A 23,587-nucleotide genomic window follows, 5' to 3' on the forward strand; every position below is an offset into this window, starting at 1 on the left:
TTCTGACGGCTGAGGTTAAAGCGGATCTTTAAGCCTGCGATTTGGTTTTTCTCATAATGTTGGAGTGTTTATGCCTCCCGATCCTTGGTGAAGGGCTCGGTTATTGTCTTCATGCTGCCGCATGGCTCAACTGTTGCACAGTTGAAATTATATTTTCAACACAATTTACCAAAGACATGAATAATACCCACACACCTATGAAGACCAAAAAGAGCCCTCGCGGATAGGGGTGGAACCAAAAGTTGCCACAGGTGCAAAGAGGGAATATAGCTTGTGAAGGCGTGAAAACTATACCAAACCCCGAATGTCTGGGTGCCTGGATCCCAAGGGAAAACAAGAAGACAGGACCCAACCCACACTCGAAAATTGCAATTGTCTTCTACACTCCTCAACCAAGGCCGAAACCATAGTAAGGTGCCATAAACCCAAACCTCAACACCTTGACTCTCCTTCCAACCCAACTTCATTGCCCAACCAAATTGAAGTACACCGCTAGCCATATTGCGTAAAAGAGATTATTGCACAGAAAGAATGACAAAAACGATGTGCGTGATCACCCCATTGGGGGCTTATCATTTTTATTGTTAGTCTCCAATGTAAAGTAATTTTTATTTTAAATAAGAATTATTAAACAATTATATAATTTATTTTTTCTATAATTTATTATATAAATTATAAGTAAATGATGTACGTTATTCATACGCGTGCAAATGCATGGCAGCTCATTGAGACTTGAGCATGCAGGCACCTGATTAAGAATGTGAGTGAATTAACCAGACGAGGGAAGCTACAGGAAAATATCTCACCAAATATTTTTTGCCCTTCCTATCAAACCACTACTTAATGCGAGACAGAAATATTTGTCTCGACTTGTGAAGTGATTACGGCCTCCGCCCACTAAAATTGTATTATTGAATGTAGCACCACTGTGAAACACATTGAACATTCCATATATGACATTCAGTTGAGCAATAGTTATTATTTGTCCCATCTGAGCATTTAATTGTCTTATTTATTTTTCCCAGTGAACTTAGTCGTTAAAACGTTTTTTTCTCCATATGTTTGGTGAATGTGTTAGCTACAAACATGGGGTGGCAATGACATAGACTGATAATGATATTTCAGGGGGCGACATCTAGAGAATGATAAATTCAATGGATGAGCAGCCATTAATTCCAGGCCAAGGAGTGGGAGGGTGGAGAAAGGATTTCAAATTGAAGTGTTTCTAATGTAATTCCTCATATCTCGGATCTCTGATCACCGCATTAAATAGATCCACATTCTCGTAATTCGTTTATTCACCTGTCGTCACAGATCTGACACACTCCCCCACGCTCAGTTGGCTTCACCCTTACAGCTTTCCATTCTTACAGTATCGCGCACACAAAGGACAAGGAGATGGAGTTACCTCGAATTCCAGTCGCTTTAGTTCCGTATTTGTTCCTCTTGTGTATACACTTGCTTTTGTTCCTCCAATCTCCAGAGTCGAGACCAATTTCTGCCCCCGAGTTGCCGGAGTATCATTCTCTAGATGTCGCAGCTTGGCTCATTGAGACCAAGATGGCGCCCGCGCCGGGCGGAGTTGAATATGAAAAAGGAGAGACGAAGCCGAGAAGGACAGCCTGGAGCGTGCAAGTGATGCACAGGGATAGTCTTTTGGTCAAGGACGCCGCCAACACTACGGCGTCCTACGAGCGCCGGTTGGAGGAAAAGCTGAGGAGGGATGCCAGACGGGTCCGTGCGCTTGAGCAACAGATAGAGAGGAAACTAAGATTGAAGAAGAACCCGGCGGGGAGCTATGAGAACGTGGCTGAGATCACTGCCGAATTCGGGAGCGAGGTCGTGTCGGGGTTGACGCAGGGGAGCGGCGAATACTTTACTCGTATAGGTGTTGGGACGCCGACAAGTGAGCAATTCATGGTGCTCGACACGGGCAGCGACGTGGTCTGGATTCAGTGCGAACCGTGCAGCGAGTGCTATTCGCAGGTGGATCCCATATTCAACCCCGCTTTCTCCGCTTCCTTCTCCACCGTCTGTAGTCAACTCGGTGCCTACAATTGTCACGGTGGCGGCTGCCAATGCAAGGTCTCTTACGGCGACGGCTCTTACACCATCGGGAGCTTCGCCACCGAGATGTTGACATTCGGGGTCACATCTGTCCGCAATGTGGCCATTGGCTGCGGCCACGACAACGTCGGTCTCTTCACTGGGGCCGCCGGGTTGCTCGGCCTAGGAGCCGGGCCGCTCTCCTTCCCCGGCCAGCTTGGCATGCAGACGGGACGCGCCTTCTCCTACTGCCTTGTCGACCGGCCGTCAGAATCCTCGAGTACTCTCGAATTCGGCCCGGAATCCGTTCCAGTCGAGTCTATTTTTACTCCCCTGCAGACGAATCCCTCTCTTCCAACTTTCTGCTACGTCTCCCTCGTCGCGATCAGTGTCGGTGGCGTGCTCCTCGACTCCGTTCCATCCGACGTCTTCCGCATCGACGAAACATCGGGTCGCGGAGGGTTCATCATCGACTCCGGCACCGCCGTCACGCGCCTTCCGACAGCCGCCTACGACGCCACGAGGGACGCCTTCGTCGCGGGCACCCAACAACTTCCGAGAGCCGAGGGCGTCTCCATCTTCGACACCTGCTATGACCTGTCGGGCCGGGCATACGTGATGGTTCCAACCGTGGGGTTCCAATTTTCCAACGGAGCAACCTTAATTCTTCCGGCTAAAAACTTTATGATACCAGTGGATCTAACGGGCACATTTTGCTTTGCCTTTGCGCCAGCCACCTCAGATCTCTCTATCATGGGGAATATTCAGCAGCAGGGCGTTCGTGTTTCCTTCGATTCCGCCAACTCTCTCATTGGTTTCGCTCCCCACCAGTGTTGATAATGGCTCTCTCACACCCTGCTTAGCCTGCAACATACTATTAAATAAAGAATAGCGTGCATATTTATATGTCCGCAAACGCATGCGTTACATTAATTTAGATTTGTCTCGTCCGTAATTTATCGTAAAACGATGTTACAGTCCAAATCCAGTGTGCAAGTTTTCGTTCGTTCGGGAAGGAATGTGATTATTAGCTCGTAAAGCCAATTGCTTCGATTGATTTTAAGGCGCCAGTCCCTTTCGAAAAGCAGAACCTCTGGCCTTGCTGGCAGAAGTAGTTTCAAAATGTAGAACTTTCTTGTCTGGTTAGGAAGATCAATACGGACGGCAATGGAAGATGCCATGAAATGTTATTTGTGAAGGTGTCAAATCTATATCTATATATAATCACTTCTTTCTACCGTGGAAAAACATTATATTTAAATCAGTTATTGATAATTCGATCTTACCTACCGTTGGCATGGGAAACATCTGGTATTGCTTTTTATATACAGATCTCAGTATTTTCCACTCGAGTGGATTATAGTGTCTGAAACTTGTGGAATCGGTTACATGGGTTAGGAAAAGATCATTCTCATTTTACGATGATATTTTAAATGGGTTAGGAAAAGGTGATTCTCATTTTACGATGATATTTTAATGTCATATTACGATGATAAATTAATGTCCATATTATTTGACCCTGACCTTAGAAAATTGATATTTCCCTTCTTAATTTTGGACAGAATACTTATTTGAATTGAGACGATGGAGTTCCAAAAGATCGAAATGCTTATGGAAAGGATTCTAGTAACCCACACGTTAACCTTATTGAGAATCCACAACCAACGTACAACTCTGAAGGTTTAGATCTTTCCACATGAAAAGAAAAAAAGATATCTAAAATCTTTGAATAATTTACCTTTAAAATCCTTAAATATATTATGTGATTTGAATCATTTAAATAAAATAAAGTCGAATTATAACTATAGTGTTTGTTTGGAAGGAATAATTGTAATAAATGAAAATAATATTTATTCATTTATTTTTTATCATGCTTATAAATGAAAATAATATTTATTTATTTACTTTTTATCATGCTTATAGTAGCTAAAATCATAGCAAGAACTATTCTAGTGTGGGGCAAGAAACGATCCCAATGAGCTCATTAGCTTTCTGCTTAGTTCTTGGTGAGCACTCTATCTACAACAGAAAAGTAAGTCTCTCAAGGGTGCTCATCTTCAAAACTTTTCTTAGCAGTTCTTCATCTGCAGAATTGACGCAGATTTCAAATATAATCCCAACTACATAATCCATTGCAATATCAGACACAACTAACAAACTTCTAGCAATAATGGGTATGGTTAGGGCATGGCCAAATATAGAAGACTAGCCTTCTGAAATGACGGATAGTGCCTGCAAAACCACCAAAGATTGTTGTACCATGTTTGTGTCCACACTAGGAAGAATGCCAATCAAATGAGGGACGACACCTACTTTGGCCATGTTGGCTCTATTTTTATGCATGGTACACAGAGGAAATAATTCCTTCCTCTTGAAACAACTTTAGTAATTTTTTTGTGATTCCTTCTCTTGATCTAATTACTCTAGCATAATTTCTATCATTTTCCAATTTTCCAAAATAGATGTTGTGTCCATTCTAGTTTTGAGAGTGTATTTTTCCAACACCCATTCTACAGTGACAAGCACAGAAGGGCTAAGGAAATCTGTTTCGCTAGATATATCATCCATATAAAAGTTACCATATGTTGCAAACTACAAACAATAAATGTTTTGCATAGAAACACTTTAACAATGAGAAAATTATTTTACATCTAAAGAAAATTAAAAATTGCTTGCAAATTAAATTAAATTAAATAGTCCATACATGAAAAGAGAACACAAAAAATGCTTAAGAAGGAAAATATATAGAAAATTTGGATGCAAATCAAGAAAGTTCATAAATTCTAGCAAATACTAATAAAAACAAAATCTCCATTCAAATAAAGAACCTAATTAAAAGTTCCTAGCATATTTCAAAATATATAAAAAGCATGTTCATGTTACAAAAAAATATTTGTAACAATAAAAAAAACCATAAACAAAATCTCCATTCAAATAATAAACCTACTTAAAAGTTTCTAGCAAGTTTCAAAATATATAAAAAGCAAGTTCATGTTATATAAAAAAAATTGTAACAATAAAAAAAAAACTATAAACAAAATCTGCATTCAAATAATGAACCTACTTAAAAGTTGCTAGCAAATTTCAAAATATATAAAAAGCATGTTCATGTTAAGAAAAATATTTGTAAGAATAAAAAAAACTATAAAGAAATAAAATAAAATAAAATAAACCGAAAATTAGATAAAGAGGATCCATGATTAAATTATTTAATTAAAAAAAATGAGTTGAATAACTGAAAATAAAATGAAGAATTTCAAAGATTAAAATTATTTATTAAATAAAACATGAAAAGGATATTATTTGTTAAGAAAAGGTTTGCAAAGCAATAATATAAATCCAAATGTAGGAATATTAGAAAATAATGCATGCAGATAAAGATATAAGGGGATAACCGCCCGCCCCCGTCGGGGGTTATGTCGACGGGGTGGGTGTTAGCCCCAACCCCAGGCGTATGACCCATGTGGCCCAAAATTTCTGCCATAGGGGTCATTGGGCTTTTAAAGCATTCAATAATTTGCACCCGAAACAACGCGAATCTCATCAGCACCAGGCGAAAATGTCATTTGGTGGTTCCTCGAAAGGAGAAATTCATAGAACAGTTATGTTAGGATATTCCGACACATAGGAAATAGTTAAGTATAACTAGGTCTAGTGTAGAGTTAGGTAAAGTGTGTTTCTTTACTATGTATATTTGTAACTTACAATCCGAGGTCATGATATGTTCTAGACATGAAGTGATCCGACAGTTCATTCTCTCCTTGGTATTACCAACACTTGATCTGTGGCTTAACACTCGATTGGTCCATGATCTCTATTTAAAGAGCATGGATGGTCATTTGTAGGGTGATCATTCATGAGATAAGCTTATGTAAATTTTCTTTCTTTTATTAATAAATTGCCTAATGTGGCCGTGTTGGCTTAGCTATGCGTTGTTTCCCTCTTTGAGGGTTTTAACCACGTCAAGAATATTGGTGTATTGATCTGTGATCTATTTGTGAGAAATTTCCTTTGGTGTTCTATCTGAGGAACTTACCCTGTAAATTCCTACATGGTATCAGATCTATTTGAGGGTTGCATCCATTGGTGGTCCAAATCGAAAGTCAATACAACTGCATCCGACTATTGTTTCCTAGATTTATTGTTTCTTATCGCTTTCAAGCCAGGTGGACTGCTCTATTGTGTTAGGAGCATATATTCCAGTGAGGAACCCCTTTCGTTTCACACGAAAAGGTTTCTGGTAGCCCTAGCTACATCATTTTTAAGATCTGGAGGTATACAACCTTTATTTGTAGTGTTAGTTATTTATCTCTCTGTTTATTTTGGTTTATTTATCTCTTTGTCTTTTTATAACTGGATCTATACCTTTCATTTCTATGTATGCTCTTTGCCCCGTAGCTCTGTGCGATCTGGGAAAATAAAAAACAGAAAGGAAGGATCTTTCTCATGTGTATGTTCTTTTTAGCCATGCTTTAGTGTGATCTCAAAAAATTAGAAACATTCAGGAAAATATTTAGTTTCCGGCAAAAGCTAACTTCAAGCTATAAGGTTTGGTTTTTTTTGAATGTCTGTGTTAGGTTGTGTGGTTCTTTGTTTTGTAGGCAAAAAGGGCTTTTTCAAGTAAACACGCACCCCAAAGCTTCAGTGACTAAAAAAAATGAAAAAAAAACTCCTCATTTTTTCCAAAATTTACTAGCCTTCTAAACTACTCACTTGGTCCAAAGTTACTTTATGAGAATAGAGGTCTTAAGTTCAAGTGTTTCTTTTTGTTGAGTTATTTTTTCAAAAAGCACATGTAAATTATGATTTAAAGTTACTTTATGTAAAAGTGTTCTCACCCATTATAAAAGGTGAGTCACTTATAATTCTAAAGTCTCTTTATCTTTTATTTAAGTTACAATTTAGTGGGTAGCTCATAAAGTGCCATTGTAAAAGTGACTTTCACTTATTTATAAAAGTGGGTCACATAATTTTTTTTTAAAGTGAGCTAATTAGATTAGTTTTGGAAAGGGGTGAGGGGGGGGTTTAAATATAACGTTATCATTCCCTTCCGCATATTCACGCACTTTTTCGGCATCTTCAACAACTTTTCTTCAAAAAACCATAACTTCTTCATCCGGAAGCCATTTTCAGAGATGTTTTCTTTTTATCAGCCTAATTTTTCGATATCTTTCCATTGGAACACTTAGTTTCAACATTTATAGCTTTTGTTTATGTTAAAATGGAAATTCCATGCCAAGTTATTCTTGACAGTACCAACTACTTCCAATGGTGGTCCTACATTGTGGATTTACTTAGAAGTAAAGGCTTTTGCAAAATAGCCTCAGGCCAAGAAACTAAACCTAAAGATGAAGATAAGGTAGCCAAATGGGAAAATAGGCAAGATCAAGCACGTGGGTTGATAGGGATGTTTATTTCTCCAGACCTTAAATTCCATCTCGCAGAACTTGATACCCCTAATGAAGCAATGAAACAACTCACTAAAGTTTTTGGAATTAAAAATGAAATTAGAGCCCATCAACTCAAAAATGAGTTGCTTACGTTGGAACCCAATAATTTTTCCTCCATTGAAGATTTTTTGTCCAAGTTCAAGACCCTTAGACTTCTCTTGGAAGGTGTTAAAGTTAAGAAAGAAGATGTTAGTCATATCTATTCCATTCTTACTAAGTTGGGACCAACCTACTCTGTGTTTGTTTCCACCTTCAATTCTACTAGAGAAGCCTTTATTTCTCAAGGACAAGACTATTCCCCCTCTTTTGATGCCTTTTGTGATTCTTTAATAAGAGAACAAGAAAAACTCTTACATCTTGGTCTTCTTAATCTTGGAAACTCTTCTAAGAAAGCCTTAGCTGCCCCACAACAATCGAATTCAAAGAATCCTAAGAATCAGTATCCTAAAGAGAATGGTTCTAAACCAAACAAGGGTCCTAAGCAATTTCAGTCTCAAAATGAAAAATCAATTCAACAAATTTATAAGGCAAATAAAAACAAAGGGGAGAAGACTGATAGACATTGCAACTTTTGTAATCGAGATGGCCACTTAGAATCCAAATGCTTTAAGAAGATGGAAGCCTTGGAAGTAGCAGTGAAGAAACATAACATCCATTTGGAGCACTATTCAACTTCAACTTCATCTTCAGGAATAACACTTTCTGCATGTGGTTGTCAAGCATATCGGTGTGGTTATGCACTAAATGTATCTTCTTCTTCTCATTTTCGTGAGTGGCTCGTTGATTCTTGAGCTTCTTATCACATGGCAAAAAACAAGGTCATGTTTTCTTCTTTAAATGATTGTAACACCAAAAATATATATGTTGGTGATGATAGATCACTTAGTGTTGTAGGGACTGGAACTATTCATCTAGACAATGGTCAATTTAATGATGTATTATGTGTTCCAACCTTATCCTGCAACCTTCTATCTGTATATCAGATAACTCATTTAAGTGCAAGTAAAATCGTTGAATTCTCACCTCATGATGTTGTAATTAAGGGCCTAAGAGATCCTAGATAGATTTTAGCTACTGGCATTGCTAAGGATTCTACAAGGTTGTATAAGTTTAACAACTTTGGGTCATCAACACTTCCCTCAGTATTTGTTGCTCATAATGATGAAGTGAGCAAACTTTGGCATGAGCGATTTGGTCACTTAAACTATCTCTCCCTTCAAAATCTATGTAAAGAAAATATGGTGACAGGTCTTCCTATGGTATCTTGCAAAGATGGTGTTTGTTCTGGATGTGTACTCAGAAAACATCATCGGGGTAGTTTTGAAAAATGTGTCTCTTGGCATGCCTTAGCTGCTTTACAGCTTGTGCATAGTGATTTATGTGGTCCACTTCCAATTGTTTCATTTTCTGGCTACAAGTATTTCTTAACTTTCATTGATAATTTCTCCAGACGCACTTGGGTATACTTCTTAAAACTCAAGACTGAATTATTTAACATGTTCTTGGCCTTTAAGGCCTTTGTTGAGAAACAATCTGGACATCAAATTCCTCAGCTAAGATCTGATAATGGTAGAGAATATGTTAACAACAAATTCATCAACTTTTGCACTGAGCATGGAATTCAAATGCAACATAATTTTCCATATACTCCACAACAAAATGGTGTAGCTGAAAGGAAGAATCACACCTTAAAGGAAATGGCTAATTGTATGCTTCAGTCTAAAGGACTTAGTCTTAATTTTTGGGCAAAAAAAATTAACTATGAAAATTACATAGTAAATCGAACTCCTACTAAGGTTTTAAACAATATCACTCCAGAAGAAGCATGGAGCTCAATTAAACCATATGTAAGTCACTTTCATGCTTTTGGAAGTGATGCATGGGCCCATATTCCTGATGAGAAACACAAAACCTTAGAACCTAAGAGTGAAAAATCTATTTTTGTTGGATATTCTGAAGATGTCAACGGATATAGACTTTTTTCACCTAAGTCCAAAAATGTTATCATTAGAAGAGATGTAAAGTTTTCTGAAAATATATCGGCCTATGAGCCTAGTTCGGTGGATGTGCCACCTCTCTCTATCCCTTCTACTTCTGAAAATATTTCTTCTTCAGATGATGACAACGAGGATGAAAATCCTCCCCCACCTTCTCAGGATCCTCCTTCAGCTCAGCTTCCAAAATGGGTCCGTGCTACTCGAGATGTAGCAGGTGATCCTATAGAACAACGATGTACACGTTCTTAGCTCGATGGAGCCTCTTCTTTACTAGCTCAAGCTTCGACGAATTGTGATCCTAACACCTTTGCAGATGCTTCAGGCCATCCAGATTGGGACACAACTATGAATGAAGAATATCGTTTATTATTGGAAAATGATACATGGGATCTTGTTCCTCTTCCAAAGGGACAAAGACTTGTTAGATGCAAATGGGTTTACAGAACCAAGTTTGGACCAGATGGAAAAGTTGATAAACATAAAGCTTGTCTTGTTGCTAAGGGTTTTTCACAAGTTGAAGGCATTGACTATACTAAATCCTTCTCCCCTGTTGCCAAAATGAACTCTGTCCACTTTGTTCTTTCCCTTGCTGCCTCTTTCAAATGGGAAGTCCATCAGATGGATGTTAAATCTGCCTTTTTGCATGGGGACTTTCATGAAGAAATCTATATGGAACAACCTCCTGGCTTTATAAAAACAAACTCTAGCCTTGCATATCGGCTTAAGAAATCCCTTTATGGTCTCAAGTAAGCCCCTGAGGCTTGGTATGCCAAAATGGATAGCTTTCTTTTAGATACTGGCTTTTCTAGGTGTCATTCTGACAATACTGTCTACACCAAGAAAGTGGGTAAGTGTATTATCGTTCATGTTCTTTATGTTGATGATATTATCCTTACTGGTAGTGATCCCAACCTTATAAACCATGTGAATTCGAGCCTTAAAAAGAAGTTTGAAATGACAGACTTAGGATACTTGCATTATTTTCTTGGTCTTCAAGTCTTGTAAACCAAGGAAGGTATTTCACTTTCCTAGTCCAAGTATGCATGTGATCTTCTACACCATTTTCACATGGAAGACTGTAAGCCAGCCCCTTCTCCCTTTCAGTCTGGAGCCAAACTTTCAATAACTTGTACTTCCCCTGAAGTTGATGCTACCTTATACTGTCATCTTGTAGGAAAACTTTTGTATTTGACCCTTACTCATCCTGACCTTTCCTTTGTTGTTGGCCTTATTGCTTGGTTTATGCAAAACCCGCATGAAAGTCATTGGAAAGCAGCTAAAATAATACTTTGTTATGTTCGAGGTACAGTTCAGTTTGGGATTCATTACAGTGCAAAAGCATCTCCTCTATTGGTTGATTTCACCGATTCCGATTGGGCTGGTGACCCTGATGATTAGAAGTCTACTGCAGATTATGTCTTCACTCTTGGTTTTGGACCTATTATATGGGCTTGCAAGAAACAAAGTGCCATTTCTCTCTCTTCAAAAGAAGCAGAGTATCGTGGCAAAATAGAAGTTAGTAAGGAAGCCTTGTGGCTTTGTCAGATCCTGTCAGAGTTTGGCTTTCAGCAGCAGCATCCGACTACACTTTTGTGTGATAATCAAAGTGCCATTCAACTATGCAAAGATCTAGTCCAACATCAGCACAACAAACACATTGAACTACACATGCACTTCATGAGAAAGCTCATTCATGACCATGTTCTCGAAGTGCAATATTGTTCCACCAATGATCAAGTTGTAGCCATGTTTACAAAGGCTCTCACAGAGGTGAAGTTTACTAAACTTCGATTTATGGTTGGAGTTCAAGAAGTTGTCACTAAGTGGGGATAGGCTCTAATGCCTCATTCCTTCTCCTATTGTGTCATATTTGTACATCCTTCAATCCTATCCCAAGTTGTTCTTAAGGGGGATGTTAGGATATTCCAACACATAGGAAATAGTTAAGTATAACTTGGTCTAGTGTAGAGTTAGGTAAAGTGTGTTTCTTTACTATGTACATTTGTAACTTACAATCCAACAGTCATGATATGTTCTAGACATGAAGTGATCCAACGGTTCATTATCTCCTTGGTATTACCAACGCTTGATCCATGGATTAACACCCGATTGGTCCATGATCTCTATTTAAAGAGCATGGAGGGTCATTTGTAGGGTGACAGTTCATGAGAGAAGCTTATGTAAAATTTCTTTCTTTTATTAATAAATTACCTGAAGTGGTTGTGTTGGTTCAGGCCGTGGACTGTTTCCCTCTTTGAGGGTTTTAACCACCTCAAGAATACTGGTGTATTGATCTGTGATCTGTTTGTGAGTGGTGTCCTTTGGTGTTCTATCTGAGGAACTTACCCTGTAAATTCCTACAAGTTAGCAGGAAATTCTAGTTTGTAGGGTAGTCAGCAGCAAAACTTCTCTAGAGCATAACTTTCTTAGTTTTTGACCAAATTGAGCCCAATAAGACCCCAACTTTGGGTTTTTTTATTGTTCTGAAGCCATTTGGGACATTATTTTTACATTATGAGCATTGTAAATCCATGAAATTGTTGAGAAATGGTAACAAGATGTTCTAGTTTAATTTGTCCTTGAATTAAACTGAGAATGAAAATCGAATTCTATTCGCATAACAACTTTTAAATAGTTAATTATGTTTAATTAACTTAATTAGCTTAGGAGCTTCAAGTTGGAAGTCTTTTTGTAGTCATGTATATGTTCTCCCTAAGTTTTAGGGGTCCAGGATGAGTTTAATTTTGAGTTGTAATTAGATCACTCAGTTTACTAAGTTATGTTCAGTTAAATTAGTTCCAAAATATTTGTGGAAGTAATTGAGCGTTAACAGTCAGTTGGTGCACTTGTGCATCCAAAAGTGTCACTCTAGTTCGTTGAAGATTCCCTCATCATAAACTCATGCATGTTGATTATGAGAAAGACCTAGTTGAGACTAGAGTGTAGGGACAATGTACTATCAATTGTATTATTTACTGCAGTGTAAATATCATGCATGCATCAGAGATTGATCCTATGTTTGGATTGCACAGTTTTGGAAGCATGAATTCTCTTTAAGTACAGTCTATTCATCCTATTAATTATGCAATAGATTAGGGGCTTGGAGAGCTACTGAATAGGCTAAGGATTTGGCTTGAGCTAGCTTGTGAGTTGAGAGAGTTGAGCATACTTGTGCGGAATTGTTATAGTGAGAACAAGCTTTGTATATTCACTCATATTTTTGATATATGCAATACAGATAGCGGGGTTTTGAGAAGTGGCTTTCCCCAAGAAAACTTATTGTGTTATGTGCCATTGATTTATCTTCTTCTTGTTCATATTGTTTTCATAAATCTATTGACTTCCGCTGGTTGAAAGTAGAAGTAGATTCTTGTCTTTTTCTTTAGTACATTACTTGAGCTTGCGAATCTACAAGATTTTCTACATGGTATCGGAGCTGATAAAAACATAATAGAGGAGATTTCAAAGTTTTTGAGTTTTGGGTTATAGGTGAAATTCGAATTTGCAATACATACTTCAGGATTGACATATGGCATTCTACGGTTTGCGGCTTCAGTATGCCTTAGAAGGAAACTCAAATTTTATAGTCTGGAGGGACATAATGGAGGTTGTGCTAGAGTATAATGGCTTTGATCAAGACATTCCCAAGCTAGCAATATCAAATGCACATAATCTAGCCAAATGGAAGAAGTGTGTGGTGAAGGCGAGGCAGATAATCCTTGAGGGAGTTCGAGACGACATTGTCTTGAGTCTCCATGGTGAGGAAACTTTGTATGCTATGTAGAAAGCATTGATAGAATTGTATCAAAACAACAACGACCAAAGGAAATTGGCACTGAAGGAAAAAATTCAAAAATCAAAATGGAGAAAGGCAAGCCTATTCCAAAATACTTGACCAAGTTCACTCAATATTGTGATGAAATTGGAAGTGTTGAAATCACAGTTACCGAGGATAATATGATGAGTCTTTCTCTTCTACGACTCCCAAAGAGTTTCCATTGTTATCAAGACACTGTCAATGGTCAGGAGAGGTTACCATATTGGGAATGACTATGGTCATATTTGATGCAGGAGGAGATCAAGAAGAACACTAGGGATGGCTCTTCATTAAAGACTGATGATGAAGAGAACTATGCCTTAGTGATTAAGGCAAAGAAGGGGAAAGGGAAAGCTTCCCATTCCCAATCGGATTCTTATCATGGAGGTAGAAGAATGACATGAGGAAAGTTAAGTGCTTTCATTATCATGAGCTGGGCCAGTTTGCTACAAATTGTCCACTCAAGAAGTCCTCAGGAGGAGCGACGGGTGAGGCTTTGGCCTCTCAATTTGAGTTGGACTTTTCCCTCATTGCATGCATGGTGAGATCAATGATGGGAAGTGTATGGTACTTAGATAGTGGAGCTTCATTCCATATGACTAGCTTAAAAGAGTTATTTAATGGCATGGAGGAGAAATATCTCCATATGCATATCGAGATGGGTGACAACAGGAAGTATAGTGTTACTAGATTGCGCATGATTACTTTTCAGACAGAGCATGGGGCTCCACTCACCTTGAAGAATGTTATGTATGTGCTCAGGCTGAAGAAGAACTTGGTATTTGTTTCCATGCTTGAGTATAGAGGCTATGATGTGATCTTCTCAAAAGGGAAGGTGTTCCTTCGACACATAACCACGGGTCAAGTAAAGAAGATAGGGATTCCGGTGAAGAATCTCTATAAGTTGGAGGTAGAGGAGTGTGTTTCTTTGAGCACAAAAGTAGAAAGGGTGAAAAGCCAAGACGTTGGCTATTTTTGGCATAGGCGATTGGGCCACTTGCATCATGGGGCTTTGAATATATTGCAGTAGATCTCTACCAGTCTTCCCAAAGGTATGCTTGAGCAAGTTGATACATGCAAGGGGTGTACTTTGGGAAAAATACACCAAGTATTCCTTTCACGACAGAGAGAGTCAAGCAAAGGATATTCTAGAGAAAGTCCATTGAGATGTGTGTGGACCATTCTCGATAGCATCCATGACTAGACATAGGTATTATGTTATATTTCTTGATGACTTTTCTCGAAAATGCTAGATATTTGTCATACAGAAAAAGGATCAAACTTTCAAAAATCTTTCTAAGTTTAAAGCATTGGTGGAGAAAGAATCGAGCAAGAAGGTTAAAGCTTATGAAGTGATAACAGTGGTGAGTTTGTCTCAAATGAGTTTAAGAACTTCTATGCAGTGGAAGGGATTAAATGGGAGTTGACGACACCTCATAACCCTCAGCAGAATGGGGTGGCTGAGAGGAAGAACAGAAGGATAGTAGGGGTAGTGAGGGCGATGTTGCATGATCAGGGCCTACCACTACACTTGTGGGCTGAGGCATGCAACACAACATTTTATGTTAAGAACCGTAGCCCACATTGGATACTTGAGATGAACACACCAGAGGAGGCTTATTCGGGTAAGAGGCTAGATGTTGGTCAGTTCAATATTTTTGGGTCATCGCTATATTTCCATGTGACCAAAGATGCCCGAAGGAAGCTTGAGCTGACAACAGATTTGGGGATATTTGTGGGGTACAGTGATAAACCTCACAACAATCAGGTGTACTTGTCGACTAGCAGGATGACAGTGGTTCGTAGAGATGTCAAATTCGATGAGGAGAAGGCCCATGTGAGTTTTCCTTGAGAGGGATCTTGAGATACATGTGGATGAGGGGTTTTTAGCTCCTAAGGTTGAGGAGCCTCAAATTGATGTGGAGCAACCACATGCAGAGGATCCGAGAGTGGAGACATCCACTCAGGCAGAGTCTTCCAGAGAAGGAAGAAATCACACCAGATAAGTTGACATATTGTTGGATGATGCACGGGAAAATGTATCTAGGTCACCTGAGAGGTACACTAGATACATGGCTCTTATGGGAGAATGTGTTGTAACAGAGCCATCTTCCTTTAAGGAAGCAGTGCAGCAGCCAGTTTGGGTTGCTGTTATGGTGGAAGAGTATGACTCCATAGTTCGTAACAGTGTTTGGGAAGGGGTTCTGAGACTGAACGACAAGTCAATGGTGAGATCTCGTTAGCTTTACAAGATAAAAAAAGTTGCAAATGGTAGTGTGGAGAAGTATAAGGCTAGATTTGTGGCCCGTGGCTTTTCACAGGTAGAGGGGATTGACTATGATGAGACCTTTTCTCCTGTTACAACGTACTCTTCAATCAGATCTATATTGGCACTATTAACACAGATGGGTTGGAAGATACATCATATGGACATGAAGAAAACCTTCCTTAATGGCGTGATTGAGGAAGAGGTGTACATAGAGCAACCTGAAGGTTTTGAGACCTTTGACCATGAGTCGCATGTGTTCCGGCTCAAGAGAGAATTATATGGGCTGAAGCAATCACCTCGTGCTTGGTACACCAGGATAGATAGCTACTTCACCGAGTTTTGCTTCACGTAGAGTGAAGTGGATGTGAACTTGTACCACATAGTGGTGGAAGGTAAACTATTGATCATTGTACTTTATGTTGTTGATCTCATACTGATAGGTGATGATCAGCTGATCAAGTCTTGCAAGGAGGACCTTGCCGAAGAGTTTGAGATGAAGGAAATGGGACTTATGCATTGCTTTCTTGGCATGGAGGTATGGCAGGGATATGTGGAGTTGTTTCTGTCTCAGGGCAAGTATGCCAACAAGATACTTAGGAGATTTCGCATGGAGAGCAGCAAACCCATGGAGACTCCTCTATCAGGTAATTGGAGGAAGGAGAATGATACTTCAAGGGAAGTAGTGGAAGATATTGTTTATAGGAAGCTTGTGGGTTAACTCATTTACTTCGTGAACACATGAATAGATATGGGCTATGCAGTTAACCAGCTTAGTGAAGTGATGGTTAGGCCTACCAAGCTGTATTGGAAGGCGACAAAGCATGTGTTGATATACCTCAGGGGCACTTCATAGTATGGATTATGGTACAGACGGACAGAGGGAGTGAAGCTTCAAGGCTTCACCGATTCAGATTAGGCAGGGAGTCCATTTGACTAGAAGAGAACATCAGGAGGGATCTTCAGTATTGGGTCAGCGACAATTTCTTGGTACAACAGGAAATAGAGATTAGTTGCACTCAGTTCGGCAGAGGCAGAGTACATGGTTGCGAGTCAGGCAGCATGTGAGGCCATCTGGATGAGGAAGATATTGGTTGGTTTGTTTATTCAGTAGATGGATCCAACTATGATTTATTGCGATAATTAGAGTTGTATCACACTCTTTGAAAATCTAGTTTTTCATGATAGGTCCAAGCACATTGATATCTGATATCATCATCTCATAGATTGTGTATTGAGGTGGATAATGTTGTTAGAGTACAATCCCACGAAGGAGCAAGATGCTGACATTTTGACAAAGGAATTGTCAAGATGTAAATTCGAATTTCACAGAGACAAGATTGGGGTAGTGGATAATCCCTTTCTTTTTGAGAGGGAGTGTTGAGAAATGGCAACAAGAAATTCTAGTTTAATTTGTCCTTGAATTAAACTGAGAATTAAAATCGAATTCTATTCTCATAGCAACCTGTAAATAGTAATTAAGTTTAATTAACTTAACTAGTTTAGGGATGTCGAGTTGGAAGTCTTTCTATAGTCATGTATACGTTCTCCCTAAGTTTTAGGGGTCCAGGATGAGTTTACTTGTGAGTTGTAATTAGATCACTCATTTTACTGAGTTATGTTCAATTAAATTTGTTCCAAACTATTTGTGGAACTAATAGAGAGTTAGCAGTCAGTCGGTGCACTAGCGCATGCACAAGAGTCACTCTAGTTAACTGAATATTCCCTCATCAAAAACTCATGCATGCCGATTATGAGAAATACCTAGTTGAGACTAGAGTGCAAAGACAATGTACTATCAGTTGTATTATTTACTAGAATGTAAATATCATGCATGCATCAAAGATTGATCCTATGTTTGGATTGCAAAATTTTGGAAGCTTGAATTCGCTTTAAATATGATCTATTCATGCTAGGAATTACGCAATAGATTATGGGCTTGGAGAGTTGCCGAATAGGCTAAGGATTTGTCTTGAGCTAGCTTCTGATTTAAGAGAGTTGAGCATACTTGTGCAGAATTGTTCTAGTGAGAACAAGCTTTTTATCTTCACTCATATTTTTTATATATGCAATACAGATAGTGATGTTTTGAGTAGCGTCTTTCCCTAGGAAAACTTATTGTGTTATGTGCCATTGATTTATCTTCTTCTTGTTCATATTCTTTTCATCGATCTATTTGCTTTCACTAGTTGAAAGTGGAAGTAGATTCTTATTTTTTGCTTTAGTACATTGCATGAGCTTGTGAATCTACAGTATTTTCTATAGAAATCACATATTTGAGCACTTAATGAAAGAGGATCAACATTAGAAGCTGGACCAGGAGATGTAGCCTAGGAGGGGTGAACTCCTTTATCATTTTTTTATCTTGTGTTTTTATGTATGGTATATTTGTCGTTGTTTTTTTGCTGAAAACTAAGTTTAAAAACCATTAATTTATGTACTTTGCAAATTGATCCATTGCCTAAAAGAGATAAAATTTACTTACAAAATTTAAATAAACCTTCAATTTTGTAATACAAATTAGTTTGGTATCATAGCTCAAGGTTATTTTGAAGGTTTGATTTTCTTTGCAAGTGTTTTCTAATGCTTACAAGGTTAAAGCTAAAAAGAGAAGTGCTTGTAGAGCCAAATCCTCAAGTGGGTTCAAGGAAGCCACACATATCTCAAGCTTCACCAATCATGGCACATGAAGAAGGTCATGAAGGGATGTCTGAGGATGAGAGAAATTTCAGAAAAGCTTTCTTTGAAATGTCTAAAATGGTGAAAGTTCTATATGAAGAGAGGAACACAAGGTTGCAAGGAGAGAGCTCAAACCCTCCAAAAGGTAATGGAGGAAATGGTGACAAACCTCCACCTCCACCTTTTTCTTCACCTCCATCTTCACCCTCATCTTCTTCTACTTCAACCCCTTCACATACTCCTCCAAGAACTCCAAAGGGACATGGTAAAACTCCTTTGTTAAAGCTTGATGTAAAATTTGAATTGCCTATGTACAATGGGGAAGTAGATGCTGAGAAATTGGATAATTGGGTTCGTCAACTTGAAGTCTATTGCAGGATTCAACAAATTGATGATGATTCCACTAAAATTCAGCTTGCTTCTCTAAGGTTGGAAAGTGTAGCACTCATTTGGTGGGAGGCCAAAACTCAAGAGGATCTCAAGAAAAGTGGTAAGATTATTTCCTCTTGGAATGATTTTGTAGCTGCATTAAGAAGACAATTTTAAAGGGACGAAGAGTGTCAGCACAGTCTCAATGTGTTAAAGAAAAAGATGATGAATGTGCCTATTTTGGTGTTTCCCAACTGGAAGAAAGAATTTCATGTTCACGTGGATGCCTCCTGTATTGTGTTGGGTGCGGTATTGACTTAGCCAGGGGAAGGCGAGATAGATCACCCTATAGCCTTTGCGAGCCAGAAAATGTCAAAGGATGAGAAGAATTATTCAACTATAGAGCACGAAGGATTGGCAATGGTCTACACACTACAGAAGTTTTGACATTATTTATTGGGCGCACATTTCAAAATGTATAAAAATCACTCCGCTCTCAAGTACCTGGTCAACAAGTCTGTGTTGGTGAGGAAAATCTGTAGATGGTTATTATTGTTTCAAGAATATGATTTTGAAGTGATTGTAAAGCCTGGACAGTTGAATGTGGGACTAGATCATTTATCCCAGATTGAGATAGGCAAAGAACCAACTAGTTTGGAAGAAGGGTTTCCGGATGTGCATCTCTTTGTTGTATGGGTCGCAGATGATCACTTTGCTAATATAATGTAGCTTCCAACTACTGTAAAAACCCCAGAAGGGTATTCTACTCAGCAGAAGAAGGAATTGGTGGTCTACGTTGCCGACTTTTCTGTGATTGCGGGACACTTGTATAAGATGGGTACTGATGAAATACTGCGCCGATACATTCCATAGTTTGAACGATCTAGTATCCTCGCCGAAGCACATGGAGGAGTGGCGGGAGGACACTATGCAGGTAGAGCGACCGCGCAAAATATTCTGCGCGCAGGATTATGGTGGCCAACACTACATAAGGATTCTAAGGCATATTGCAAGGCATGTGATGCATGTCAGAGGATGGGAAAGCCATTGCGAAGGGATGAATTTCCCTTGAATCCTCAGATTTCATTACAGGTGTTTGACAAATGGGCTATTGACTTTGTGGGTCCAATACAACCACCAGGGAAAAATACTAGCACACAATATGTTATTACTGCGATTGAATACTTAATGAGGTGGGCAGAAGCACAATCGGTGAAGGACTGTAGCATTGCTACATCCACGAAGTTCCTATTTGAGTATGTCTTGACAAGGTTTGGGTGTCCTAAGATACTAATGAGTGACAGGGGTACACACTTTCTTAATGAAACTATTGTCGCGATGCTTGAAGAATTTCAGGTTTATCATCAAAAGAGTGTGGCCTATCATCCTCAGGAAAATGATACGGTTTAAGTATTCAATAAAATCTTGGAGAATGCATTGACGAAGGTCTGCAACGCGTAGAGAAACAACTGGGATGTGCGCATACCATTGGTCCTATGGGCATATAGGACGATGTTTAAGAAGTTGACTGGACAAACCCCATTTAGACTAGTCTATGGGATAGAGGTTATGATGCCTATGGAGTATATTGCATCGAGATTGCAATTTGCAACATTAGATGACATGGCAGATAGTGAAACTATGGAGGAACGCCTCATGTAGTTGATGGAATTAGAAGAAAACCTATTTCTAGCCGGATTTCACCAGCGGATGCAGAAGGAGCACGGGAAGGCCTGGCGTGATACACATATTAAGTTGCACACCTTCAAGGTAAATGATTTAGTACTACTATATGATATAAAGTTCACGAAGTTCCCTGGGAAGTTTCAAATGCACTAGTTGGGGCCCTATGTAGTCAAGGAAATTACAGATGGTGGCACAGTTCAGCTTGCGAAGTTGAATGGGGAAATATTTCTGGGAAGAGTCAATGGGATTCGAATGAAGTTATATCAAGGGGATCCTGCCCCTGCACAATGACTACATGATAGCAGGACAATCTTAGTGCTCCAGGCAGCTGCGAGGGAGTATGGGACTTTAAATTACATTGTGAAGACTGAAAAAATGAAATAATGTGGATGTGCGAGGGGAGCCAGAAGTGCGCTAGGAGGTGTTGCACCAAGAGTGTTGCACCATGTAGGATGGTGCCACACAGATGAGTCTAAAACTAGCCATTGGATATAATGTAGATGATTGGATGGCGAAAATCTCTCTAGGAGGAGCAAGTAGGCTACATTTATGGCGTAAATCTTTGACAATCTACTGCTAAAGATACATTTATGAGTAGAAATTAGAGGGAATAGTCAGATTTGAATTTGAAATTACCTACATATCTGGCATGCTGGCCTACACTCAATCAAAATGCTTTTAGAAAATTTGATGCTCCCTCTCTGTATGTCTAAGAACGATTTGGAGGAACTTCTATCATAGCAGAGTTCGCAAACTTGCCTCAGTGGAGTTGTAAGATCTTCCTTGAGAAAATGATTGATCCCGAAGAAGTCGTTGTCTCTAAAGCCACTGTCTCTAATGCCGTAGCCCCTAAAATTACGTCAACAATGGAAGCTACACCACATATTCCTACAACGTCGAGGTTGCCTAGGCCTAAACCATCCGCTGCTAAGGAGAAACAAAATAAACCACAGGCTGTATCGGTGAGGCAAACACCAAAAAATAACTCTACGGAGGTTCGACAGAAAGGGAAGATGGACAAGTCGAAACAACCATATGAACCCTTGGATCTTGACATAGAGGAGCTTCGCGATGGGGTTGAAGAGTTGGATGCTGAGGAGGGCGATCCTATCACTAGGCTCTCGGAATATATCCCCCCACGAAAGGGCAAAGAGAAGGTCCTGAAAGATCCTGATTCTAGCAAGTTTATGGTCTCTACACCGCTATTACCAGAGAAAGTGCCATTTGAAGGCACGTTGTTAGGGTGCATTCCCACACTCAAAATGGAGGATTGGGATCTAGCTGACCATGAGAAATTCTTGCACTTGGTGACAAAAAAATATTTGACAAAGATATACTATGAGGAGACTCAAGTCATGCGACTGGAGACTATGAAGTGGGTCGCAGGGGTTAGAAAAGTCGAGTTGTTGAATATGTTGTGGGTACCAAAATTTAGCCAAACCACTATCAACACTGTGTGTGTATGCCAATTCCTTAGAGTAGATCATGATGGGTGCCTTTGGTTGGGAGAGCCCATCCCCATCACAGATATGTTGATCCATCGTATCACTAGGTTTCCTTACCAAGGGGTGGATCCCACCAAGGAGTTTGGAGGCAAGAGTAAAAAGAAACAAATCACGGACAAAATGAAGTGTGAGTATGGCTTAATGAAGAAGTCGCATGGATACTCTATATGTTCCATCACCATCAGGGCGATGCAGTTTGTTGCCTATATATTAGCTTGTAAGATTATGAGAAAGTGTCGCTCAAATGAAGTATCGACGCTAGTCATTTCCTTGGTTGCACAATGCGCGAAGAGGGTGTAGTACAACTAAGCACAATATCTCTGCAAAGAGTTTATGTTGAATTGTCACGAAGCATAGGATGACGACAAGGCATTCCATTATCCCTGACTGTTGTTATTGATTTCCCTCATTGCGTGGAATCTCCCGGAGGACAGCTAGTTCCCTCCACAAGACGATGATTTATCGGAGGTCACGAAGTTCACTTCGCTATGGGCAATGAAGGACCCAGAGAGGGTCATGGAGACAAAAGTATTATGGGTGCCGGTCGAGATGGACCTTTGCACTATGATCAGCCAAAGGCCAAGGCTATCACCAACATTGTTTAGTAAATTGGAGGCCTACAGGAGTTTAAAGAGGATTTTCATAACATATCCATCTGTGCAAGGCACGATCCTAAGAAAGTATGGTACAAGTTTCCATACCTATTCACAGATGCATATGTACAGGAAGTCATGGGAAAATGGCCAAGTCACTGGTAGTAGCCATCAGATCTCGGCACAAGAACCAGCACGGTCGGGGAAAGTTCCTCTGTGCAGGCCACAACAGTGTAGAAGAAAAAGGAAGTTGCGCAGGATGCTACTCGAGAGAAAACAACACAAAAAAAGAAAGAGGCTGAGCAAGCCGCAACCCAAGAAAAAGCAGCACTGGAAAAGAAGGAAGTTGCTAATAAAGTAGCCACTAACAAGGAGCATGCCAAAAAGGAGGCGACACTAGAAGTTGAGGAGTCTTCTTCTCAACATACTGCAAACAAGGAAGGGTCTGAGGAGGAAGGAGGAGCATAGAACTCCCTTTAAATTGTAGAAGAGGACCAAGGAGACGACTTATGGACCCAGGAAGAAGAAGAAAGTGGATAAGCATGCACATGTGGATCCAATGGTCCTCATTAAGAGGGACTTGGATGAGATTCGAGACAAGGTCTTCGACACAGTGACGGAGTTGTGGACACAGTGCGAGCAGTAATACATGCAAACGCTGGGGAGCATGCATAAGGATCTGCATGAGTTTCAAATTCAAACAGGTCGAATTCAGGCGAGCGTGGGATAGGCGAGCAAGATTCAAGTGAGCCTGCAGTAAGCGAGCACATCGATGTTAGACATAGACAAAACCCTGGACCTCAAAGTTATCCCTTTACCAGATGGTTCACTACGCGTAGAAGCAGGTGAAGAAAACTCCCAACTCGGAGAGATAAAATATGTGGGTGTCAACTTAGTCACACTACCTATTTAGACCCTCCACACGCTTCATTAGGGGGTATAAGACAAGCTCAGGATCAAGGAGCAACATGCACTATCAGTTATCAGTAAAGTTAAGATGAATAATGAGCATATTTTTGCAAAAAAAGGCTCATACGCTGAAGGAAAAGGAAGATTTGGCTGTGAAAAGCCACAACTTGGAGGCAGCAATTACGCAGGCATGTCAGATGCTACCAGAACTTCACATTCCAGATGATGCTGCAGTAGCGGCGAAAATTTGGAACTTGGCTGCAACAGTTA

The 23,587-nt window shown here is 39.7% G+C and overlaps 1 pseudogene; it reads left to right on the forward strand.

Moving 5' to 3' along the window:
• The first annotated feature begins 1,383 nt into the window (after window positions 1-1,383).
• On the forward strand, window positions 1,384-2,963 carry LOC149207920 (protein ASPARTIC PROTEASE IN GUARD CELL 2 pseudogene; annotated as a pseudogene).
• The last annotated feature ends 20,624 nt before the right edge of the window (window positions 2,964-23,587 follow it).

Source organism: Pinus tabuliformis, chromosome 1_2 (genome assembly GCF_031772625.1).
Source record: "Pinus tabuliformis cultivar Carrire ecotype Pingquan chromosome 1_2, CPIR1, whole genome shotgun sequence".
Taxonomy (NCBI): Eukaryota; Viridiplantae; Streptophyta; class Pinopsida; order Pinales; family Pinaceae; genus Pinus; species Pinus tabuliformis.